Consider the following 27,180-nt stretch of genomic DNA (forward strand, 5'->3'; position numbering starts at 1 on the left):
ATTGTAAGCACCTTGAGGGTATGGATCGTGTCTACTAATTCTACTGTGCTTTCTCAAGCATTTAGTGCAGTGCTGCGCACAAAGTCTTGCCTTGCCTTATGCCGTCGAGTCGTGTCCGACCCATAGCGACGCCACGGACGCATCTCTCCCGGAACGCCCCAGCTCCATCTGCAATCGTTCTGGTAGTGGATCCAGAGTTTTCTTGGTAAAAATATGGAACTGGTTTACCATTGCTCCTTCCACGCAGTAAACTTGAGTCTCTGTCCTCAATTCTCTCCCGCGCCGCTGCTGCCCAGCACAGGTGAGTTTGGACTTGTAGCAGATGGCCTGCCACTCGCTAGCCACTGCCCAAGCTAGGAATGGAATTGAATATGTCTCTGCTTGACTCTCCCTCCCATAGTTGAGACTGGTAGAGTACTGGAAACTCTCCAGGTGCGAGACTGAGAGGGGTGCACACATAGTAGGATCTCAGTAAATACTACTGATTGAGTGACCGAGTTGATTCTATGTGAAATGTAAAGCAGCATGGCCTAGTGGACAGAGCATGGGCCTTAGAGTCAGAAGGACCTGCCACTTGTCTGCTTTGTGAATTTGGACAAGTAGCTTAACTTCTCTGTGCCTCAGTTCTCTCATCTATAAAGTTTGGATTATGACCGAGAGCTCCACGTGGGACATGGACTGTGTCCAATCTGATCAGCTTGTGTCTATCCCAGAGCTTAGTACGGTGCCTGGAACACAGAGCTTAACAAATACTGTTTTTTTTTAAAGGGGGGGGATCATCCTGAGCCAACCCCAATCTCTTTTCCAATTCCTCTGTGACCAGTCAACGAACCAGTGAATGGTATTTATTGAGTGCTTACTGTGTGTGGAGGCACCATATTAGGTAGCTGGGAGAGTCCAGTACATCAGGTTTAGTATACATGATCCCTGCACACAGTGAGCTTACAGTTTAGATGGGGAGACAGGCATTAATATGCATACATTACGGTCATGTTCACAAGTACTGTGGGGCTGAGCGTGTGGTGAATATCAAGTTCTTTTAGGGATACAGATCCAAGTGCAGAGATGATGCAGAAGGAGAGGGAATAAGGGAAATAAGGGCATAGTTGCGGAAGGCCTCTTGGAGAAGATGGGATTTTAGTTTGCTGAGATCAGCAGCGTACCAGAGGGATCGTGATAAGGTGCTTTCCCCAACCCGACAGAGTCGACCAGGATGTTTTTCTAGTGACATTCCTTTTCAGCTTATTTGACACAGTCTTGCTCAATCATAACAAGGAAATCCAGACGCCAGTGTCACATTATAAATTCTGACCTCCTGGGAAACTCTTACAATTCAAGAGGCAGAGAACATCATTAAAAGTCTTTGAATCACTCATGCAAGAGCTCCTATACACTGAGCATTGTGCTGTAGAAGCACCCACAAACATGTAGATTTATTCATTCCTACATTCAGTCATATTTATTGAATGCTTACTGTGTGCAGAGGACTGTACTAGCACTTGGGAGAATACAGCATAGCAATAGACAGACACATTCCCTGCCCACAGTGAGTTTACAGTCTAGAGGGGGGGAGAGACGTTAATATAAATAAATAAATTATGGATATGTACATAAGTGCTGTGGAGTTGGGAGGGGGGAATGAATAAAGGGAGCAAGCCAGGGCGATGCAGAAGGGAGTGGGAGAAGGGGAAATGAGGGCTTAGTCAGGGAAGGCCTCTTGGAGGAGATGGGCCTTCGATAAGGCTTCGAATGGGTGGAGAGTCATCATCTATAGGATTAAAGGAGAAGCAGCGTGGCTTAGTGGAAAGAGCAAGGGCTTGGGAGTCAGAGGTCATGGGTTCTATCCCAGCTCCGCCACTTGTCAGCTGTGTGACTTTGGGCAAGTCACTTAACTTCTCTGGGCCTCAGTTACCTCATCTTTAAAATGGGGATTAAGACTGTGAGCCCCATGTGGGGTAACCTGATAACCTTGAGCCCACCCCAGCGCTTAGAACAGTCCTTGGCACATAGTAAGTGCTTAACAAATACCAAAATTATTATTATCAGAGGAGGGAGGGTGTCTCAGGACAGAGGCAGGACTTGGGAATGTCCTCCTCTAATCTGTAAACTCCCTGTGGGCAGGCATCATGTCTACCTATTTTGTCTACCTATTTGATTGCATTGTACTCTGCCAACCACGCAGTACAGTGCTTTGCTCATGGTAAGCACCCAATAAAGACCATTCGTTGATTAACCAATTTCACCAACCCCATCTATATGCAATCTCTAGCACCAAGTGGAAAGACAGATCACATACAGCGAGATTCTAGACTGATCAGAAACCCAGAACTGCAGTGGTCTTCATCACATCACAACTTTGCTGGGCACAACAAGGGAGGAAAATGCGTGGCGACGGGAGGCCCCCAGCAACTAATCTCTGGCTGCTCTATGGTAAGCTGAAATACGATAATCATGCAGAAGGCAGGCAGTAGAAAAGCTTTAAGGGCTCAAAGAAGGGAAACCTCAAGCAATGTGGCAGAACAAGGGAGCAAAAGGCAGATGAGCCTAGCTGGCCACAATCAGAAGCTGAGTGACTATCTCGGAACTGAAGAATGATTGTAACCCCAAGAGGGAGGACTATCAGGTGCCGTGATTATCCAATGCAACGATGCCTTCTAGGGCTGTCCTTCTATGCCCGCAATGGGGAAGGGATTGTCAGTCCCATGCCGACCTTATCAGCCACTCGTGCGTAAGGGATAAAGTATCATCAGCGATAAGATCATCGGTGAACACCGAGTACAGCTATACATCTATGTAAACTCACGTGCACGTATGTGAGAGAGACCCAATTATTTATATCGCTTTATCACGCCTTAATCTCCTGAGATGCTTTTGGAGAGAAACAGGTGTAAAGCTGATGATGAGAGGCCAAAAATGTGCACGTACACCCCCGGCCCACCCCACCTGTGAGTTAAAAAGCATGATTGGAGGGACAGGTTACTGATAGGGCTAGAAGGGAAAAAGCCTTTGGGACTGGGGAGCAAATGGGGAGGAGGAGGAAGAGAGGGGATCCGAGAAAGAGAAGGCCACCAGGAGATGGATGAAAAGCAGGTGGAAGCCTGCGGCAAGTGGAGGCAGAATGGCCTAGTGGAAAGAGCATGGGCCTGGGAGTCAGAGGACTTGGGTTCTAATCCCATCTCCTCCACTTATCTGCTGTGTGACCTTGGGCAAGTCACTTCACTTCTCTGGGCCTCAGTTATCTCATCTGTGAGATGGGGATTAAGACTGTGAGCTGATTAACTTGTATCTACCCCAGCGCTCAATACGGTGCTTGGCACATAGTAAGCCCTTAAATACCATAAAAAAAACACCTGTAGCCTTTCTCTATTTTCAGCTACACTGTAGCACTTCGGGGGCTCTATCCCACCACCAAAACAGGCCCTGGATGGACCCCGTGGGGGATCTGCTTTGAGCTGGGGTGTCAGCCCTGGTGCCTAAACAGGTCCTCCCGACTTTCCAGTGCAGCTGGAAGGAAACTCATGGAAAGGTCGGTTTTACTTCCAGAGGGCATTCAGGAGCCCATGGTTGCCATTAGCCTTTGGGCACTTGCCACTCTGTACTACTGCGGCCCTCCTTTCCTTGCCACCGCCCTCCACTGCCCAACCCCCAGCCCGGGCAGAACTTCTGATCCTGGGCAGCTGGGGATGGTGGAGGCCAACTGAAAAAGGAGCCAAGGAGAAGGAAATGCCCAACATTCTGTGTTTCTCTTTTCCTTCACCTTCCCTGCCCCTGCTCCTCTCCCTTTCCCTACTCTTTCTCCTCTCCCGTCGGGTCTTCTGTCCTCTCTCCCATCCCACGAGAGGTGACCAGGTATCTGGTCACCTTATTTTCAATCCCTTAAGTCATTCTGTTGCTCAATCAAGCATTCGTTCAATGCCCTCCTGTAATGGTACCACAAGAGCCGGGTACCAGCATCACACTGCCCTGGACTGATGCTAGCCCAGCTCTGTACCAGCATGCTACCCACCTGGCACTGAGCTCAAAAGATCCAAGATGAGGTCCTTAGCCTCCAAGAGTGGCATCTTAATGGAGGGAAAAGAAAAACCCTTAGAAAGCTGTTACTCTTTTTTTAAAAAAAATACATCAAATTAGCTTCAATCCTCTCCTCCGCAAGGACTGTTAATAAGTCACAGCACATGACGGATATGCATTTCAAGCCTGGAGAGTCAGTATTAATGAGCAATGCAGAAACCAAATGGCAGACTACCGGAGAAAGGAAGAGGGAATAATAATAGTAGGGAAGCAGCGGGGCCTAATGGAAAGAGCACGGGCCTGCGAATCAGAGTGCTTGGGTTCTAATTCTGGTTCTGCCACTTGCCTGCTGTGTGACCTTGGCAAGTCACTTCGCTTTTACAGTTTACAATAATAGTAATAATGGTCATATTTGTGAAGCACTTACCATGTGCCAAGCTCTGTGAGGTAAAAGAAGAGGCTGAGATGACAGTGCACAAGCTGATTAACCAACCTCTAGAAAATTAATAATCCACTGTATTTGACCCAGTGATCTGAGTTGCACTTTCTTTCTCTCCACCAGTTTAGCCAATTCTCAGGATGCCAAGCCAGTAGGTAGAATGTTTTTTTATGGTCTTTGTTAAGTGCTTACTATGTGCACACACTGTTCTAAGCACTGGGGAAGGTACAAGTTCATCAGGTTGGAAACAGATCCTGGCTCACAGTCTAAGTTAAAGGGATGAAGATTTAGTTCCCATTTCACAGTTGAGGAAACTAAGGCACAGATAACTTAAATGACCTACCCAAGGTTACAGCAAGCAATTTGCAGAACTGAGATTTAAACCCAGGTAGGTCCTCTGAGTCTCAAGCCCATTCTCTTTCTACTAGGCTATGCTGCTTCCCAGACTCGTGAGGCTTCTGGGGATTGGAGAAATCCCGATGACCCCACCAGGAGACAGGGATAGGTGTACAAAAATTGCCTCACTGACGTCCAGGCAAATACCCAGAGACGTCCTCTATAGCCCTACCCCGCTGGTGACTTTCAACGAAGCTTCTCCTGCAGGCTGAGCTTCCATTTCCACCTTCAGGGAGCAACTGGACACTGCCAAAGAGTAGCAGAGGGAAAGGCTTGTGGTCACGCAGAACGGAGCCGTCTCCCCAAAAGCCTAGCGGTCTCCCCACCAGACCCCGCAGCCACCATCAGCAGCTTCAAACTGCACACGTCATTACGTGGCCGAGAGGAACAAGGTAATTAGGGACCGGATTGGCTCTCTTCCTGGACTCCTCTGGCCGAGGGAGAGAAGGCTAAGTCAGCCCTCCCTCTGTCTTGTTAATCTCGGCCATGTAAACCAACTTCTCCTCAAACAGACGTTTTTAGCCTTCCTGCTTTTATGGGTTGCATTTGCTCTTTTTCCAACTTGGCTTTATTTTATTTTATTTTATTTTAAAACAACACGTCAGATGCCTGAGTTCACGTGTTTCTGGCCTCTCCTAAGTCACAGCGGCTGGTGGGGGAAGGGGAAGTGGAGATTCAGAGAAATTGGTACCTCAGAACCCAGAATTCCTCTCCTCCAACTCTCTCCTCGACCCCTTCCAATCCGGCTTCCATCCCCTCCACTGAAATCGCCCTCTCAAAGGTCGCCAATGACCTCTTGCCAAATCCAACGGCTCCTACTCTATCCTCCTCGACCTCTCAGCTGCCTTTGACACTGTCGATCATCTCCTTCTCCTCAACATGTTATCCAACCTTGGCTTCACTGACTCCATCCTCTCCCGGTTGTCCTCTTATCACTCTGGCCGTTCATTCTCGGTCTCCTTCACGGGCTCCTCCTCCCCCTCCCACCCCCTAACTGTAGCAATTCCTCAAGGGTCAGTTCTTGGTCCCCTTCTGTTCTCCATCTATACTCACTTCCTTGATGAATTCATTCGCTCCCACGGCTTCTACTATCATCTCTATGCGGATGATACCCAAATCCACATCTCCTCCCCTGTTCTCTCTCGCTCCCTCCAGGCTCGCATCTCCTCCTGCCTTCAAGACGTCTCCACCTGGATGTCTGCCCACCACCTACAACTCAGCATGTCCAAGACTGAGCTCCTGATCTTCCCTCCCAAACCCTGTTCTCTCCCTGACTTTCCCGTCACTGTGGATGACACAACCATCCTTCTCGTCTAACATGCCCCGCAGCCTCGGTGTCATCCTTGACTCTGATCTCTCATTCACCCCACACATCCAATCCGTCACCAAAACCCTCCAGTCTCACCTTCACAACATCGCCAAGATCCACTTTTTCCTCTCTTTCCAAACTGCTACCAGGTTAGTACAGTCACTCATCCTATCCCGACTGGATTGTTGTATCAGCATCCTTTCTGATCTCCCAAGCTGTCTTCTCCCCACTTCATTCATTCATTCAGAGTCTATACTTCACTCTGTTGCCCGGATTATCTTTCTATAGCAACGTTCTGGGCATGTCACCTACCTCCTCAAAAACTTCCAGTGTTTGCCTATCAACTTTGCAAGAAACAAAAACTCCTCACTCTTGGCTTCACAGCTCTCCATCACCTCGCCCCTCCTACCTCACCTCCCTTCTCTCCCTTTACATCCCAGCCCGCACACTCCACTCCTCTGGTGCTAACCTTTTCACTGTGCCTTGTTCTCACTTGTCTCACCGTCGACCCCTGACCCACATCCCACCTCTGGTCTGGAATGCCCTCCTTCCTCAAACTAGCCAACTCCCCCCACCTTCCAAACCCTACTGAAAGCTCACCTCCTCCAAGAGGCCTTCCCAGACTAAGATCCCCTTTTCCTCTGCTCTCCCTCCCCATCGCCCCAACTCACTCCCTTTGCTCTACCCCACTCCCCGTCCCACAGCACCTGTGTATATATGTACATATTTATAATTACAATTCTATTTCTTTTTATTAATGATGTGTACATATCTGTAATTCTATTTATTTAAAATGATGCCACTGGTGCCCGTTTACTTGTTTTGATGTGTCTCCCGCCTTCTAGACCGTGAGCCCGTTGTGGGCAGGGATTGTCTCTATTTGTTGCTGAATTGTACTTTCCAAGCACTTAGTACAGTGCTCTGCACACAGAAAGCGCTCAATAAATACGACTGAATGAACGAATGAACGAAAGATGGAGAGACGCTGACAAGCCGTCAACAAGTATGTACTTTAGAGCGGAGTAAGGGAGATGCCACGCAGTCTCCACCGCTTCCATCTCCTTCTCTTGAGCTGTCGGAACCCTCCCCTTACTGGCCGGGCTGAAAGGCTGCCCCTTGGCAGGAAAGAGGAAAAGACAGAGGACGAATCCAATCAGGGCCCAGTCAGAGGGGGAAGAGGAAGCGTTAGGAGGAAGTAGGTGGGGCAGGAAAGTGGAAAATTTTAAAAAGGAAAAAAAAAAAGAAACATTTCCATACTGCTTCCAATTCCCTCATTTCCTGCTCATGGATATAGTTCCCTTAGTAGCACATGACAACATACTCTCCTGACTCACTCTGTTTCTCTCAAGCTCTTTTCTGGCAGAATCCTTTACAAACCCTGGATTTGTTATTTCGCTCCTATCCTCTTAACAGGTTCTGCAGGGGCCGTCCCCGGTTTCTGAGAGCCGGGGACAGAGGTGGAGGGCAGGCCTGGGTGGAGAACTGAGGCGGATAGGGAAACGGGAAAGGGAGCGATTCCGGGCTCGGGACTGGCCCGGGAGACCTTCCTGGGAGCCTGAATCTTCTGGTTCTGCTGCAGTCAAGGCTGGGTGCCCCACCGGCCTCTGTCTCAGCTCCTGGGCCTGAATTCGATTTGCTTGCATCCACCCCGGTACTTAGTACAGGCACATAATAAGCACTTAACAGATATCATGTAAGCACTCAGTAAATACTCATTTACTGACTGATCGACTGATTGACCGATCTACCGCAAAGCTTGGCACTCGGTAAGCTCACTGTGGGCAGGGAACATAACTACCAACTCCGATGCGTTGTACTCCCCCCAGTGCTTAGCACAGCGCTCCGCATGGTAAATGCTCAATAAACGTGATGGATTGTTTGACCCCAGAGGATTTGGCCCACGGAGCACCTATGCCTCCTGATCCCCAGGACCCTACACGGGGAGGAAGATGCAGGCCGACCTGGGCACCCATTACCCTCCCAGGGCATAGTTGAAATGCATGGGCAGAGCAACCGCTGGGTTTTTTTTTTTTATTTTAAACGACCACATGGCCAGCCAAACTTACAGATTTGGGAGACATAAAGGTGTCAAAGACATCAGGTCACTCCACAGGACAGATTCTTAGTTTGGGGGACTGCCCCACCCGAATCCAGATACCGGTCACATCTTGGATCTGTGCCCTTTATTCAGTCGCATTTACTGAGTGCGGAGCACTGTACTAAGCGCTTGGGAGAGTACAGTACAATAAACAGACAGATTCCTTGCGCACAATAAGCTTACAGCCTCACACTACCAACACAACTGACCCTAAGTGAAGTCTTAACAAAGGCTCTAAACTGAATAACTACTCAACCGGGTCAGGTTTAAAGTAAAGTAGGAGCAGACAACAGTAGCGAAGTTCGCGTGCTACTTTCTGCACATGGTTATGGTGAGATAAGCCCATAATATTCACCCCACCTTCCGCCCCACAGCATTTAATGTTCATCCATGATTTATTTTAATGTAAGCTCATTGCAGGCAGGGAATGTGTCTACTAACCCTGTTATATTGTACTCTCCCAAGCATTTAGTACAGCACTCTGCACGCAACAAGCGTTCAATAAATACTATTGATTGATTAATGCCTGTCTCCCCCTTCTAGACTGTGAGCTCCTTGCGGGAAGGGAATGTGCCTACCAGCTCTTTTGTACTGTACTCTCCTAAGCGCTCAGTACAGTGTTTTGTATATGGCAGGTGCTGAGTAAATATTTACTGATTGAAGGTGATTGATTAATCACCTTCCTGGGACTCCTACTGAATCTTAGGCTTGTTAGTGCGATGTGGTCAGGGATTAACTCTCTTTATTGCTGAACTGAACCTTCCAAGCGCTTAGTTCAGTGCTCTGCACATAGTAAGTGCTCAATAAATACGATTGAATGAATGAATACTGAGCATTATGCCAACAACTGCAGGATTTATGTTGCCTCCCTTTAAGGAGTTGATAATCTAATAAGGCAGGCCACAAGTAATTTACAAGTAGTGAAAGTAGGACACTAAACAAGAATAAAGCAAGAAGCAGTGCAAACATAGGATGAAATAGCCAAGCAAACAAATTGACTAACAATCGTAGTATTTGTTAAGCACTTACTATATGCTAAACACTGGGGTAGATACAAGCAAATCAGGTTGAACAAAGTCCCTACCTCATTCAATAGTATTTATTGAGCGCTTACTATGTGCAGAGCACTGTACTAAGCGATTGGAATGAACAAGTCGGCAACAGATAGAGACGGTCCCTGCCGTTTGACAGGCTTACGGTCTAATCGATCATATGGGCCTTGCAGTTTTAATCCCCATTTTATAGGTGAGGTAACTGAGGCCCCGAGAAGTAAAGTGACTTCCCCAGGGTCTCACGGCAGAGAAGCAGCATGCCTTAGGGGAAACAGCCCGGGCTTGGAGTCAGAGATCGTGGGTTCTAATCCTGGCTCCGCCACTTATCGGCTGTGTGACTTTGGGCAAGTCACTTCACTTCTCTGTGCCTCAGTTACCTCATCTGGAAAATGGGGATTAAGACTGTGAGCCCCACGTGGGACAACCTGGTTCAACCCCAGGGCTTAGAAGAGTGCTTTGCACATAGTAAGCATTTAACAGATACCATAATTATTATTATTAAATGCAGAACTAGGTTTAGAATCCACGTCCTTCTGACTCCCCAGCCCACGCTCTATCCACTAGGCTACGCACGATAAATATCTGGGTAGAATATGAAGCGATTCTTAGGTGCGTGAATGCTGGGGATAAGATTAAAGGACACAGATGCTAAGTAAAGGTTCGTCCCTCTAGTCTGTAAGCTTCTTGTGGGCAGGGATCGTTGATGCTTCCCTGTGGTATTGTACTCTCCCAAACAGTACAGTGCTACACACACAGTGAGCACTCAATAAATACCATGGATTGATTGGTGCCGGGCCAAAGAGAGTGGGCTATTGTGAATCAGTCAGGGAAGGCCTCCTGGAAGTGGGGTTTTAGGAGGACTGCAAGAGCTGGGGCCTGGTGGATGTGAGGTAGAAGGGAGTGCCGGGCTGGTGTGTCAGCATGAGTTAGGAAAAGTGCTCAATATCTTACTCCCTTCTACCTCACCACTCTCCTACTACAATGCAGCCCGCGTGCTTCGCTCTTCTCGTTACCTCCCTAATCTTCTCATTGCGCCTCCATCTCGTCTAGCTCGCCACTGACCTCTCGCCCACAGGCAGCGCGGCTCAGTGCAAAGTGCCCGGGCTTGGGAGTCAGAGGTCATGGGTTCGAATCCCCCCTCTGCCACTTGCCAGCTGTGTGACTGTGGGCAAGTCACTTCACTTCTCTGTGCCTCGGTTCCCTCATCTGTAAAAATGGGGATTGACTGTGAGCCTCACGTGGGACAACCTGATTACTCTGTATCTACCCCAACGCTTAGAACAGTGCTCTGCACATAGTAAGCGCTTAACAAATACCAACATCATCATCCCACTAGGCATGGCCTAGTGGCAAGAGCACGGGCTTGGGCGTCAGGAGACGTGGGTTCTAATTCCGGCTCCGCCACCTGTCTGCTGTGAGGCCTTGGGCAACTCACTTCGCTTCTCTGGCCTTCAGCTCCCTTATCTGAATGGAGATTAAGACCGTGAGCCCCGCGTGGGACAACCTGATTACCTTGTATCTACCCCAGAGCTTAGAACTGTGCTTGGCACATAGTGAGCCCTTAACAAACACCGTAATTATTATTATTATTATCCTGCCTCGCATGGAATGCACTCCTACCTCACATCCGACAGACAATAACTCTCCCCAACTTCAAAGCCTTATTGAAGACACATTTCCTCCGAGAGGCCTTCCCAGACTAAGCTCTCTTTTCCTCTTCTCCCACTCCCTTCTGTTTCATCCTGATTACTCATTTACACATGCCCCCTCCCATCCCCACAGCACTTCCGTACATATCTGTAATGTATTTATATTAAGGTCCGCAGACTGTAAGTTCGTTGTGGGCAGGGAATGTGACCGTTTAATGTTATACTGTACTCCCCCAAACATTTAGAACAGTGTTCTGCACACGGTAAGTGCTCAATAAATACCGACCGGCTCCGGAGCAGCTTGCCGATGACTGCATTCAGAGACTGGTTCCGCTGTTCAAAAACAGCACCCCTGATGATGCCCACTGGTAAGGGACTGACCTCACCTCACCTCCTCCTCCTCCTCCTCCCTGGCACCCACTTGGATTGACAAAGCCTCGACTAGAGGGGTGTATCGGAACTGAAAGACGGGAAAATGGACCCCAGCTGGGAGTGAGTTCGTGCTATCTGCCTCCTCCAGGCCCCCACCCCAGCCCAAAGCGTTTACGTACATGTGTCTAAATTCTGTTGCTTCCTCCTTCTAGTAATTCACTTTCAGTGACGGTCTCCCACTGCTAAATTTTAAAGTCCTCGATGGCAGGGATTGCGTCTACTAACCCTACTGTACTAATCCAGGCACTCAGAACAGAGCTCTCCACAGAGGAAGCACTCAATAAATACTATCAAATGATCGACTGAGAATTGAGCTGCTTTTGTTTCAATCAGCAGCGTGGGGGTTTCCAAGAAGTCAGTTGGGTGGAATCCAGGTTCAGCTTGGAGGTCGGTCGAAAGGCTGTGTTCCGCCCCTCCTTTCTTTGGGGATCACTCCCATAGTTAACAACTATGGTGCTCGTTAAGCACTTACTATGTGCCTAGCACTGTTCTAAGGGCGGGGACAGATACAAGTCGATCGGGTTGGACACAGTCCTGTTTCACAAGGAGCTCACAGTCTTAATTCCCATTTTATTAATGAGGTAACTGAGGCCCAGAGAAGTGACTTTACTTTCCCAAGGACAAACAGCAGACAAGCAGAGCTGGGATTAGAACCCAGGACTTTCCGACTCCCAGGCCGGTGCTCTGTCCACTGAGCCACGCTGTGGTATTTCTACTCCTTAGGGAATTTTTCCCCTCTGCCAGGAAGTGAGCTGACTTTGTCTTTCTCTTGGATGCTCAAATGCCCCATCCCCTGACTTCCTGCTGCTGTCTCATCTCTCACTTCCACGCCTGAAGCTTCTCCCTAGAGCATCCCGCTCTCTTTCCCCGTCATTCAAAGGGGGGAAGATGGGGTTGGGGGCAGGGGAAGGCAGTCAGGCAGGAAACCCAAGCAGGCCTCTGCTATCCCTGGATGTCCCGGCATATCCCCGAACCCCTCAGCCGTGACACCGAACTTGGCTCCCCGCAAACCCGGCTCTATTCTCCCCGGGTCATGCCCCAGCAGCCTGCCACAATGTTGCTTCCTTTAGGGCCGCCCCTCCCCGTCCCCGAGGCCGGCCGGAGAATGACCAGCTGCTCTGCTCGCTGCTTCTCTGAGCAGATGAGCTTGTCCCGGTGGATACGGCGGTGTCCGTGTGCGAGGGGTGGTGCAGGTGCCTTTCCCTCCCTTGGAAATCATTAGCAACGCTGAGATCGATAGATTCTCACAGACCACCCCCTGTAGATTCGGGTGACCTCTTCCTAACAGGCCTCTGGGCAGAACTTGGATGGGAGCGTGGTGGCTTTAACCGCTTTCCCATGCAGGGCCACTGGCGGTCATGATCAGAGCCGGGGACAGGGACTGGAACATTCATTCAATAGTATTTATTGAGCGCTTACTATGTGCAGAGCACTGTACTAAGCGCTTGGAATGGACAAATCGGTGACAGCTAGAGACAGTCCCTGCCCTTTGACGGGCTCACGGTCTAATAGGGGGAGACGGACGGACGAGAACGATGGCAATAAATAGAATCGAGGGGAAGAACATCTCATTAAAACAATAGCAAATAAATAGAATCAAGGTGATGTACATCTTATTAACGAAATAAATAGGGTAATGAAAATATATACAGTTGAGCGGACGAGTACAGTGCTGAGGGGAGGGAAAGAGAGGTGGGAGGAGCAGAGGGAAATGGGGGAAAACTATTGCATAACAAATTATTGTATAATCAATTAATTATAATAACAATACAAATTATTGTACGATGGGTATAATGATTATCTGATATGATAACATGATATATATTACATAATGTATTCATAATATTATTGCCAAACCGGAAAAAAGCCCGTGCAGTCTGAGCTAGTCCAGCCCTCCAGGGCACGTGCGGCTGATCGCATTCCCTCCAGCCGCACTTGAGGCTCTGAACGATATTACAGGATCAGTCGATGGTGTTTATTAAGCATTAACTCTGTGCAGAGCACAGTCCTAAGCGCCCGGGAGAGCACAATACAACAATTAGCAGACACGTCCCCTGTCCATAAGGAGCTTGCCGTCTAGTGGGAGAGACAGCCATCTCCATCACGAGCCCCACGTGGGACGGGGATTCCGTTCAACCTGATTATCTTGCATCTACTCCAGAACTTAGTATAGTGTCTGGCCCATATTAAGTGCTTAATAAATATCTTTTTTTTAATACCCTTTACCTACCTCCTACCCCTGACTTCCTGCTGCTTTCCCATCTCTCACTTCCACACCTGAAGCTCCTCCCTAGAGCATCCCGCTCTCTTTCCCCTGTCATTCAAAGGGGGGAGGTAATCAGGCAGGAGACCCAAGCAGGCCTCTGCTACTCCTATATGTCCCGGCATATCCCTGAACCCTTCAGCCATGACGCTGAACTTGGCTCCCTGCACCTTTTTACCTTTTTAATACCTTTATAATACCTTTTTATACCTTTTTAATATTTTTTAAATACTTTTTTTTTTAAAGAAAAAAGGGTGTTGTGAATGTGGACCAAATAGCGACTTTATTTACAGATGGGAAAACAGGCCCAGTGACGGAGAATGATTAGCCCAACGTCAGCGAGCCAGTCAGGGCCAGATGGGTCTAGGAAGACAAGCCTCATGACTGCAGTGGTCTCTGCCTAAGCAGGATAATAACGTCGGTATTTGTTAAGCGCTTACTATGTGCAGAGCACTGTTCTAAGGGCTGAGGTTGATACAGGGTCATCAGGTCGGCCCACGTGAGGCTCACAGTTAATCCCCATTTTACAGATGAGGTAACTGAGGCCCAGAGAAGTGAAGTGACTCGCCCACGGTCACACAGATGACCAGTGGCAGAGCTGGGTGTCGAACCCATGATCCCTGACTCCGAAGCCGAGGCTCTTTCCGCTGAGCCACGCTGCTTCTCGTGTGTGTATGCGTGTGTGTGTCGGAGGGGGTGGTCACCAGTCAAATGCGTCTGGCGATGGAGTAGGAGGCAAGGGTAGGTTTTTTTTTAATGGTATTTGTTAATTGCTTACTATGTGCCAAGCACTGTACTAAACACAGGCGTAGATACAAGCTAATCTAACTGGACACAGTGCGTGCCCCACATGCGGCTACGGTCATATCCCCATTTTACAGGTGAGGGAACTGAGGCACAGAGAATTTCAATGACTTGCTCCAGGTCACAAAACAGACAAGTGACGGAGCTGGGATTAGAACCATGGTCCTTTTGATTCCCAGGGCCGTGATCAGAGAAGCAGCGTGGCTCAGTGGAAAGAGCACGGGCTTTGGAGTCAGAGATCATGGGTGCTAATCCCGGCTCTGTCACTTGTCAGCTGCGTGACTTTGGGCAAGTCACTTCACTTCTCTGGGGCTCAGTTACCTCATCTGTAAAATGGGGATGAAGACTGTGAGCCCCACATAGAACAACCTGATTCCCTTGTGTCTACCCCAGCGCTTAGAACAGTGCCCTGCCCATAGTAAGCGCTTAACAAATACCGACATTATTATTATCCATCAGCTAGGCCACGCTGCTTGTCATTCTTGAGAATGGTCATAGCAAGCTCCCCTCATGTTGGTCCGGAATGGGGGTGGAAATTCCATGGGTCTCTTTTCAGGGGGTCTGACTTCCTTTCCTGACCCTTTTCCCAGCCAACCTCCAACCTCTGGGCAAGGATGGGTGGTCTATCACAGACCACCCCGGTCCCATCACAGACCACCCTGGAACAAGGGCACATCTCCATGGCAACCAGCAAGCTCCGCTCACCCACATGTCCCCTAGGAATAAACCCCAGATGACTTCAGAATTTTCTCTCGCTCTCTCCCACCTCCCGTCTGCACTTCGCTTCCCTCGCTTTCCGCGGAACCGCTGACCTCCAAATCAAAGTTCCCTCCACCAGAATGCAGACATTTCCTTGGAGGAGGATGGTGGTTAGGGGGAGAGAGGGAAAGGAGCTCGAGGAGACTTGACGCTGACAGCCCTGAGAATCTATATAACATCTGGCTTAACCCCTGTCCCGCATGTCCCAGCCATAGAAGAAAGACTTCCTTTCACTCCATCTGACGCCCAGGGGAGACGAAAGGTCGGGAGGGGCTGAATGGAGATTTATGAGTTTCCACCGCAAAAAGACTTCTCCAGATGGATTGAGCCTGTTGAATTTTTTTTTTTCCCCCATTGACGGGAGAAAGAGGAGAGAAGGCTGCCGGGAATCAGGAGAGTAGTTACAGTAGTAAGACATTTATTGAACACCTACGGCTGGCAGGGTACGCGTACTAAAGGTGGAGAGAACACCAGATTTGCAAGATATGTTCTCTGCCCCAAAGGAGCTTAAACTCTCACCGGAGAGGCAGACCTAAAATCTTTACAGAGAGTAGTACCAGAGTGAGTTGAATTTTCAATCGAATATACCATATACACAAGTGCTGAGGATAATAATAACGTCGGTATCTGTTAAGCACTTACTATGTGCAGAGCACTGTTCTAAGCGCTGGGGTAGATATACGGTAATCAGGTTGTCCCACATGAGGCTCACAGTCTTCATCCCCATTTTACAGATGAGGGAACCGAGGCACAGAGAAGTGAAGTGACTTGCCCACAGTCACACAGCTGCCAAGTGGCAGAGGTGGGAGTCGAACCCATGACCTCTGACTCCCAAGCCCAGGCTCTTTCCACTGAGCCACGCTGATAGAAACAGATAATAATAATAGTGATAACTGTGCTATTCGTTGTGTTTACCGGGAAGCAGCACGGCCTAATGGTTAGAGCACGGGCCTGGGACTCAGAAGGGCATGGGTCCTAATCTCGGCTCTGCCACTTGTCTGCTGTGTGACCTCGGGCAAGTCACTTCACGTCTCAGGGCCTCAGTTTCCTCATCTGTAAAAATGAGGATCGAGTCTGTGGGCCTCGTGTGGGACATGGACTGTGTCCAACCTGATCGGCCTGTATCTACCCCAGTGCTTGGGACTGTGCTCGGGAACAGAGCGAGCGCTAAACAAATACCATAATTACTATTATTATTATTATTATTAAGGTGAAACAGCACTTCTTTTACAGAAGGTAGGTTTGTTTCGGCTCACTCCTTCCTCCTAGAAGCCGCGAGGCTCAGTGGAAAGAGCACGGGTTGGGAATCAGAGGGCATGGGTTCTAATCCCGGCTCCGCCATTTGTTTGCTGTGTGACCTTGGGCAAGTCACTTCACTTCTCTGTGCCTCAGTTACCTCATCTGTAAAATGGGGATTAAAAATGTGAGCCCCAGGAGGGACAACCTGATTACCCTGAATCTAACCCAGCGCTTAGAACAGTGCTTGGCACATAGTAAGGGCTTAGTAAATACCATAATTATTATCATTAAATGGAATATAACTTTCAGAAGGTCAAAATGGGATCGGAAGGGCTATTAGGAGCGGGGGGATCATTATCCCCGGAACAGTCTCCTCTGTGGAGAGGGGCTCAAGTGTCTCATTAAGCTCCCATCACTGAGGCAGAACAAGCCCAGGTGGGAGACAGGGGTGGGGAGGGAGAGAAGCCTTGCACATCTTGCTGTACACTGGGAAAATTGTGGAATTTTCTTACCCAGGATGGCTTAACTCGAATGGTGAGTTGGCTGAGCTTGGCACCCCCAAGTCGCGTTAACTGCCCTGTTTCACTGCTGATGATTTTTGAATCCTTGAAATCTAAGCTGCTTTCCTTGCTGACTGGATTCTATCCTTATTGTTGTCTGGGTTTTTCGCTGCCATTCTGAGCAGGAGCCACTCGTGGGTCAGCATTCCTGTGAGAGCTGATTTTTCCTAAAATGACACCGGTGTTTAGTACTGTGTTGCTTTGCAAATAGTGAGCATTTAATAATCCCAGAAATAATAACGATGGGAGTAATCAGGATGATAATGAAAAGGGGAAAGCAAAAAGCGAGGGCTAGAGGCAGACTGGAAAGGTGGAATAGAAAGACAGAGAGACAGGTGGACTAAGATGGCAAAGGGGGAAACCGAGAGAGGGAGAGAGAATCATAGGAAGGCAGAGAGAAATGGATCAACAAGGGAGAGAGCTCACCTCCACCATCCACACACCCTCACGCATACCAGACACGTAGATAATTCTTCTCTAAAGCAGTATCCTCAGCCCAAGGAAGTCACGGCAAGGGAAGAGAGAAGACAGTGTGGTCTAGTGGGTAGAGCAACGGCCTGGGAGTCAGAAGGACCTGGGTTCTAATCCTGGCTCCGCCACGTGCCTGCTGTGTGACCTTGATCAAGTGACTTCACTTCTTTGAGCCTCAGTTATCTGTAAAATGGGGATAGGGACCGTGTCCAACCCGATTTGCCTGTATCCTCCCCTGTGTTTAGTACAGTGTCTGGTACATAGTAAGTGCTTACGAATGCTATTATTACTATTAATACTAATAATGATAATAAACTGGGAATTCCGAGGGTCCTGCTGTCATTTTGGGTAGGATAGGTGGTAAAATTGGGGGATTGCGCCAGACAGCAGGAGATTTGGGGGTTCCATCGCATCAGTCCAGCTTTCTTAAGTTCCTCTGGCTCTGCTCCTCCATATGTCAGGGGACCCTTATCTTGGTTTCCGGTTTCCCACGGACACGGGATCAGCTCCTCTTGTAGCTGATTACCATCTTTTTTCTTAAGTTAAAGAGTCTGAAGGCCTAAGAGGTCAAGGTTTGAAGATCTTGTTAGAAGTGAGAGAGAGAGAGGCAAGGCAGGAGGGAGGAAATGAGCCAGATAGTCTCTGACTCTCCACTCTTTGACCTCTCCTGCCTCCCCCTCCCTAAATACGGTCACTTTAAGCCTAAGAGGGAGATACAAATTGGAAATGCCATAGGTCAATATGGAAGTTCTTAGAGGGCAGGATCCAAGTCTGCTCAACTGTCCTGTGCCCCAACCTACCACAATCACAGCAGCATCTTTGAGAGTTCAGGCTGGGTTCACCCACACACCCAAAATGATACTCCTTACCGTCAGCTGTGAGAAACTCAATCAGCTCTCTCCTTCCTACCTAACCTTGCTGATTTCCTACTACAACCCACCCTGTACACTCTGCTCCTCTAAAACCAGCCTACTATGTACCTCAATCTTGTCTATATTGCACCAACCTCTTGCTCACATCCTCCCTCAGGCCTGGAATCCCCTCTCCACTCATATCTGACAGCCCACCATTCTCCCCACCTTCAAAACTCTCCTAAAATCACAGATCCCCCAAGAGACCCTCCCAGACTAAATCCTTTATTTTCTCTATCTGCCCTCCTGTCTACATCGATTCTCCCCTACTTTCCCATCCTTCCCTGCAGTATCCTCAGAGGAGATCTCCTCCCTCCTCGCAAGTGCCACCCCCTCCACCTGTGCCTCGGACCCCATTCCCGTTCACCTTAGAAAAATCATCGCCCCTTCCCTCCTCTCCTCCTTAACTTCTATCTTTAACAGCTCACTCTCCAATGGCTTCTTCCGCTCTGCCTTCAAACACGCCCACGTCTCCCCCACCCTAAAAAAACCCTCTCTCGACCCCACTTCCCCTTCCAGTTATCGTCCTATCTCCCTCTTACCCTTCCTTTCCAAACTCCTAGAACGAGTCGTCGACACTCGCTGCCTTGAATTCCTCAACTGCAACTCTCTCCTGGACCCCCTGCGATCTGGCTTCCGTCCCCTCCACTCCACCAAAACTGCTCTCTCAAAGGTCACCCGTGACCTCCTTCTTGCCAAATCCAATGGCTCCTACTCTATCCTAATCCTCCTCTACCTCTCCGCCGCCTTTGACACTGCTGACCATCCCCTTCTCCTCCACACTTTATCTCACCTTGGCTTCACGGACTCCGTCCTCTCCCGGTTCTCATCTCATCTCTCTGGCCGTTCATGCTGGATCTCCTTGGCGGGCTTCTCCTCCCCCTCCCATCCTCTAACTGTAGGGGATCGTCAAGGGTCAGTTCTCGGCCCTCTTCTGTTCTCCATCTACACTCACTCCCTCGGCGAACTCGTCCGCTCCCACGGCTTCAACTATCATCTCTTTGCAGATGACATCCAAATCTACATCTCCTCCCCTCTTCTCTCCCCCTCCCTCCAGGCTCGTATCTTCTCCCGCCTCCGGGACGTCTCCAGCTGGATGTCTGCCCGCCACCTAAAACTCAACATGTCTAAAACCGAGCTCCTTATCTTCCCTCCCAAACCCTGTCGTCTCCCTGACTTCCCCGTCACCGTGGACGGTAGGACCATCCTTCCCGTCTCTCAAGCCCGCAACCTTGGTGTCATCCTTGACTCGACTCTCTCGTTCACCCCACACATCCAATCCGTCACCAACGGCTGCTGGTCTCACCTTAACAATATCGCCAAGATCCGCCCTTTCCTCTCCACCCAAACGGGTACCTTACTGCTACGGGCTCTCATAATATCCCAGCTGGATTATTGCGTCAGCCTTCTCTCCGATCCCCCTTCCTCCCGTCTCTCCCCACTCCAGTCTATTCTTCATTCCGCTGCCCGGACCATCTTCCTGCAGAAACGCTCTGGGCATGTCACTCCCCTCCTTAAAAACCTCCAGTGGTTGCCGCATGAAACAAAAACTCCTCACTCTGGGCTTCCAGGCTCTCCATCACCTTGCCCTGTCTTACTTCACCTCCCTTCTCTCTTTCTACTGCCCAGCCTGTAGGCTCCACTCCTCTGCCACCCACCTCCTCGCCGTCCCCCGTTCTCGTCTATCCCGCCGTCGGCCCCGGGGCCACGTCCTCCCATCGTCCCGGAATGGCCTCCCTCCTCACCTCCGCCAAACTAAGTCTCTTTCCCCCCTTCAAAGCCCTACTGAGAGCTCACCTCCTCCAGGAGGCCTAACCAGACTGAGCTCCCCGCTTTCCCTCTGCTCCCCTTCCCCTCCCCTCCCCCGCACCCTCTGCTCTTCCCCCTTCCCCTCTCCTCAGCACTGTGCTCATTTGTATATATTACTTATTACCCTATTTATTTTGTTAATGAGGTGTATATTTCCTTGATCCTATTTATCTTGATGATGTTGTCTTGTTTTTGTTTTGTTCTGTTTTGCTTTGCTGTCTGTCTCCCCCATTTAGACTGTGAGACCGTCACTGTGCAGGGATTGTCTCTTATCTGTTGCCGAATTGTACATTCCAAGCGCTTAGTACAGTGCTCTGCACATAGTAAGCGCTCAATAAATACTATTGAATGAATTGAGTGAATGAACTTGATCACTTCTCATCCCAGTCTCACAACACTTACGGAAATATTCATATACTCTACTGTTTCCCCTATTCCTAATCTATTTTGTCTGTTTCGCCCTCCAGAAGCTCCCCGTGAAGAGTTTTTGCAACTGCCATCTCTCCTGCAATGTACCTGATAAAGTGCTGTGCACACAGTAAATACGCAAGAAATACCATTTCTTGATCAAATGAATAGCTACATACATATTTTAAAATTATATATTATAAATTGTTTATTTATATTAAATAAAGTTCATCTCCCCGTCTAGACTGTTAACTCTCTGTGGGAGCAGGGAATGTGTCTATCGACGTTTCTATCAATGTGTCTCTCAAGTAGCATCGCCTAGTGGATAAAGCAAGGACCTGGAAGTCAGAAGGACCTGGATTCTAATCCTGACTCCCCTACTTGTCTGCTGTATGATCTTGGTCAAGTCACTTCACTTCTCTGTGCCCCAGTGACCTCATCTGTAAAATGGGGATTAATAGTATGAGCCCCACGTAGGCCAGGAACTTCATCCAACCTGATCATCTTGTACCAGCGTGGCTCAGTGGAAAGAGCCTGGGCTTGGGAGTCCGAGGTCATGGGTTCTAATTCCACCTCAGCCGCCTGTCAGCTGTGTGACTTTGGGCAAGTCACTTCACTTCTATGGGCCTCAGTTACCTCATCTGGAAAAATGGGGATTGAGACTGAGAGTACCACATGGGACAACCTGATCACCTTGTATCCCCCCCCAGTGCTTAGAACAGTGCTTTGCACATAGTAAGCGCTTAATAAATGCCATCATTATTATTATTACCTACTCCACTGCTTAGAATAGTGTTTGACACATAGTAAGTGCTTTAAAAATACTATTATTATTATTAACTGATTTATTGTACTCTCCCAAGCACTTAGTACAGTGCCCTGCACACAGTAAGAGCTCAATAAATACAACTGGTTGATTGACTGATCAGCTGATGAGGGCCTGGATCCTGGATCCCGTCTCAGTGGCCGGCACAACCATCCTTCCCGTCTCTCAAGCCCACAACCTTGTTCTCATCCTTGACTCCGCTCTCTCTCTCACCCCACACATCTAAACCATCCCCAAAACATGCCGGTCTTACCTTCACAACATCGCCAAGGTCTGCCCTTTCCTCTCCATCCAAACGGCTACCTCGTTGGTACAATCACTCAGCGTATCCCGACCGGATTACTGCATCAGCCTCCTTTCTGATTTCCCAACCTCCTGTCTCTCCCCACTTCGGTCTATACTTCACTCTGCTGCCCGGATTAGCTTTCTACAGAAACATTCTGGGCATGTCACCACCACCCCCACCCCTCGAAATTCTCCAGTGGTTGCCTATCAACCTCCATATCAAGCAAAAACTCCTCACTCTTGGCTTCAAAGCTCTGCATCACCTTCCCCCTTCGTACCTCACCTCCCTTCTCGCCTACATCCCAGGCTGCGCACTCGGCTCCTCTGGTGCTAACCTTCTCTCTCTGTGCCTCGTTCTCATCTGTCCCACTGTTGACCCCTGGCCCACGTCCTACCTCTGGCCTGGGACGCCCTCCCTCCTCAAATCTGCCAAACAAACGACACTTTCCCCCTTGAAAGCCCTACTGAGAGCTCACCTCCTCCAAGAGGCCTTCCCAGACTGAGCCCCCCATTTTCTTAGCTCCTCCTCCCCTCCCCGTTGCCCTGACTCACTCCCCATCCCACAGCACTTGCGTATATATGTACGCATCTAGAATTCTACTTATTGACATTATTGCCTGTTTACTTGTTTTGATGTGTACATATGATTCTTTTAATTTACACTGATGCTATTGATGCCTATTTATTTGTTTTGATGTCTGCCTCCCCCCTTTTAGACTGTGAGCCCGACGTGGGCAGGGATTGTCTCTCTTTATTGCTGAATCGTACTTTCCAAGCGCTTAGTACAGTGCTCTGCACTCAGTAGGGTCTCCATAAATACGATTGAATGGAGAAAAAGACCTCAGCGTCAGCAGGGAAAACTCCTGGAGACCACTGGGGTCTATCTGACGAGTAATTTCTCCCGCCCCTCTACTTCACAGCCTCTTTGAAGGCACATCTCCTCCAAGAGGCCTTCCCTAAGCCCTCCTTTCCTCGTCCCCCACTCCTTTCTGCATTGCCCTGATTTGTTTCCTTTATTCATCTCACTCCCACCCCCACAGCACTTACGTACCTATCCGTAATTTATTCACATTAATGCCTGCCTCCCCCTCTAGACCGTAAGCTCACTGTGGGCACAGAATGTGTCTGTTTGTCATTCTGTCTTCTCCCAAGCCATTCTGTCTTCTGCACACAGTGAGAGTTCAACAAATACGATTGACTAATTGACTAGGGAGACCCTCGGGAGGACAGGTGGAAATCTCCATTCGGGAAGCACCTGAAGGCACGAAATGAGACGGTAGGGTGTCCTGAGTGGGGGCTGGTGGGGTCGTGCACACACACAAACACACCCTGGCACACACACACACATACACACCCACCCCGTGTCTCCTTGGACAGGAAGAGGAAATGCTTTGCGTTATCCAGCCGCCTGTCCCAACGCCAAGTCTAAATGCCAACCCTAAAAATACAGTATGGAAGCTGAGACATGCTAATAGCCTTCTCCTCCTCTTCCTCCTTCCATTCTCCTCCTCTTCCCGCCCGCCCCTGCCCCCGCCAGGTTTATTTTTGAAGGAGGACAGGGCGTGAAGGTAACACGGAGCTGGTGGAGAAACCTGACCCTTTTCTTTTATGTCTACTTCCATTCAGCTTTCAGCTTGGGGGACGGTGGCAAGGCAGAAGGGGGCTGGGAAAAGGTAAAGCTCTTGGGCGCTAAAGGCCGGCTGGGGGACGGGAAGAGGAGTGAGGGTGGAGAGGTGTCCCATCATCATCCACTGGAGACCTCTCCGGAAAACGGCCTCGACCACAAACCTGGGAACAATACTGGCTGAAAAGATAGCGTGAGTCTGGCGTGGGTCCTGTATCCTGAGGGGTGTTCCATAAATATTCCCCAGAAATATTCATGCTCCATAAATACCCATCATACCAGGGACTCTGGCTTACGGAAGAACATCCAAGGACTTCGTAGAGCGCTCTGCACACAGGTGGAACTCAAATTTTATTGACTGGAGCAGCCAATGCATTTACCAAGGGGAAAAAACTGCTCTATAAAACAAAGGAGAAAACCAAGGGGGCTTAATAGCTTTTGGCAACGGGGAAGCCTGTGAGCACAATTGCAGCTTTTTGAAAGTGATCACTGATGCTCATTTTCCAGATGAGGAAATGAAGACCCAGATTAAGAATCTACCCCATCTCACCCAGGGATCAAACCCCTGACTCCCAGCTTATGCAATGCAAAAGGCAGAAACCGTTGTTAGTATTTTGACTCTGGAATCTGAAGCACCCGAGAAAGCAGTCTCTTTCCCTCATGCCCAGGCCTAAAGGAAATGAGGCAGTGGATTTAATAAAACTCAGACTTTAGGCCAAAGGGAAATCGGGTCAGCTTTTCCTGGGAGAACGGTGGGTAATACTGGATGTACCATTTAAAGCAAATGTTTGGATTTGGGCGGGGGGGGGCCCTGTGGGAGACAGGAGGAGGTAAAACCACTGGTGTGGGTGAATAAGGAACGTTTAAATTTGCAAGGCAGATCTCACATCTGTACAATGCGGTCTGGGAGGCAGAGAATTTAGGTTCTTATTCCAGCTCTACCACTTACTGTTTTTGTCCGTCTGTCTCGCCCGATTAGACTGTAAACCCGTCAATGGGCAGGGATTGTCTCTATCTGTTGCCGAATTGTACATTCCAAGCGCTTAGTACAGTGCTCTGCACCTGGTAAGCGTTCAATAAATACTATTGAATGAATGAAAGAAAGTCACTTAACTTCTTCATCCCTTCGTTTCCTCATCTGTAAAATGAGGAAAGTTCTCCTTCCAACTTAGACTGTGAGCCCCCTGTGGGACCGGGACTGTTTCTGACCTGATTATCTTGTATCTACCCAGGCTCTTAGTACGGTGTTTCTTTCGATCATTCAAACGTATTGATTGATTGATTCATTCATTCATACTAAACGCTTGGAATGAACAAGTCGGCAACAGATAGAGACAGTCCCTGCCGTTTGACGGGCTCACGGTCTAATCGGGGGAGACGGACCGACGAGAACGACGGCGATAGATAGAGTCGAGGGGAAGAACGTCTCGTAAAAACAACGGCAACTACTGAGCGCTTACTAGGCGCAGAGCCCTATACTAAGGGTTGGGAGAATCCAAGCGAATCATACATTCCAAGCGCCTCGTACAGTGCTCTGCACACAGTAAGCGCCCAATACGAATGAATGAATGGAGAGTACAATATCACAGTACACATTCCACGCCCATAATGATCTTACTCATCTCCAGGTCATCTTTCCCAATTAATTTCTCCTCTCCCCAAATTTTAACCCAAGTACCACCAGGACTTTTTTCACCAACCACATACTCGGATTGTCACGACTTCCTATAGGTCGTTTGTACGTATTTATGACTTACACCTATATAACCATTCTCCTTTCTCCATACATGTGCAATTTATTCTTGGCATATACTAACTGGCACTTAGAAAACACTTTACAAATACTACTATTATTATCAATACAGCGAGTGCTCAATTAATATTCAGCAGTAATGATACTGTGCCCTCTGAGGATCACACCTGGAGAGTTTCCAGTACTCTGCCAGTTTCGGCTATGGGAGGGAGAGTCAAGCAGAGGCAGACCCATTCCTTTCCTAGCTTAGGCGGGGGCTAACGAGTTGAAGGCAATCTGCTACAAGTCAAAACTCACCTGTACCGGGCAGCAGCGACATGGGAGAGAGTGGAGGGCGGACACTCGAGTTCACTGCGTGGAAGAAGGCCAGGCTAAACCACTTCTGTATTTTTACCAAGAAAACTCTACGCTTACACAACCAGAACAACTGCAGGTGGAGTCTGAGAGAGATGTGCACATGGAGTCGCTATGGGTATAAGACGATATAAAACAGTGATAGTACCGTAATGAGGATGAAGAAGAATGTAAAGATTAAAAGCGACTGAAATTGAAAAGATTGAAGCGATCACCAGCCTCAATTTTGGAGAAAAATGATAATAATAATAATGTTGGCATTTGTCAGGCGCTTACTATGTGCAGTGCACCGTTCTAAGCGCCGGGGTAGATACAGGGTCATCAGGTCGTCCCACGTGAGGCTCCCAGTCTTCATCCCCATTTTCCAGATGAAGTCTCTGAGGCCCAGGGAAGTGAAGTGACTTGCCCACGGTCACACAGCTGCCAAGTGGTAGAGCGGGGATTCGAACCCATGACCTCGGACTCCCAAGCCCAGGCAGCGTGGCTGAGTGATACGCTTGCTCCCAGCCCCTTCTTCCACTCCCCATGCTGACCTCTCTCTCTTCCCAGGGTCTGCATCTGTCCAGGCGCCGGGGCTGGGCCCGGTCAACTGTCCAGGGGATAAATAACTGGATGAGGTCAGAGAGCAAGGACCAAGTGGACGGTTTTGTCTGCTCCCGTTTTTTATTTTTGTCAGCTGTGTGACTGTGGGCAAGTCACTTCACTTCTCTGGGCCTCAGTTACCTCGTCTGTCAAATGGGGATGAAGACTGGGAGCCTCACGTGGGACAACCTGATAACCCTGTATCTCCCCCAGCGCTTCGAACAGTGCCCCGCACCTAGTAAGCGCTTAACAAATACCAACATTATTATTATTATTAGTTTTAATGGCCCCCTTTCCCAACGGGATGGAGGAAGGAAATGTCCCTTTGGCCCAGCAGAGGGCGAGACACACCTCCAAACGGGAATCTGGCAAACGGGAGCATTTCCCGGGAGGCCGGCCTGGAATTCTTTGCCCTGTGAAGATGTGAGCTTCCCTAGGTATTTTCCCCGGGCCAGCTCAGAGGGAAATCTATCGACAGAGTTTCCTCCTTGCCTGTGGGAAACCAGATTCTGGGCCTGGCATGTCCTCCTAGAAGACCCTTGCCTCCCACCCCATCTTTCATCCGCCATAGTCAGTCTATCCCTGAATCCCGTTGGATTTTCCTCCACAACACTTCCAGGATCGGCCTCTTTCTCTTCATCTCAAAGACCACTACGCCGGTCCAGGCACTTGTCATGTAGAGAGGTCCCCTTGATTCTATTCATCGTGATTACGTGGTCTTGTTTTTGCCCGTCCGTCTCCCCCGATTAGACCGCGGGCCCGTCACTGGGCAGGGATGGTCTCGATCTGTTGCCGAATCGGACATTCCAAGCGCTCAGTACGGTGCTCTGCACATAGTAAGCGCTCAGTAAATACTACTGAATGCATGAAGAGAAGCAGCGTGGCTTTGTGGATAGAGCGTGGGCCCGGGAGTCAGAAGGTCATGGGCTCTAATCCTAGCTCTGCTACTTGTCTGCTGTGTGACCTTGGGCAAGTCACTTCGCTTCTCCGTGCCTCAGCTATCTCATCTGTAAAATGGGGATCGAGACTGCGAGCCCCATGGGGGCAGGGACTGTGTCCATCCCAATCTGCCTGTATCCACCCCAACGCTTGGTACAGTGCCCGGCACATAGTTAAGCGCTCAAGAAATACCACCTTTATTGTTAT

General features: G+C 49.2%; 2 non-coding genes across 2 annotated transcripts; one reads left to right on the plus strand and one right to left on the minus strand.

Moving 5' to 3' along the window:
- Positions 1 to 311: 311 nt before the first annotated feature.
- On the minus strand, positions 312 to 450 carry LOC114810382. Its single transcript, XR_003758082.1, has one exon. It is a non-coding gene; the product is annotated as a small nucleolar RNA SNORA7 (small nucleolar RNA).
- Positions 451 to 25,247: 24,797 nt separating this feature from the next.
- On the plus strand, positions 25,248 to 25,385 carry LOC114810380. Its single transcript, XR_003758080.1, has one exon. It is a non-coding gene; the product is annotated as a small nucleolar RNA SNORA7 (small nucleolar RNA).
- Positions 25,386 to 27,180: the final 1,795 nt, after the last annotated feature.

The sequence above is a fragment of the Ornithorhynchus anatinus genome, chromosome 3 (genome assembly GCF_004115215.2).
Source record: "Ornithorhynchus anatinus isolate Pmale09 chromosome 3, mOrnAna1.pri.v4, whole genome shotgun sequence".
NCBI lineage: Eukaryota > Metazoa > Chordata > Mammalia > Monotremata > Ornithorhynchidae > Ornithorhynchus > Ornithorhynchus anatinus.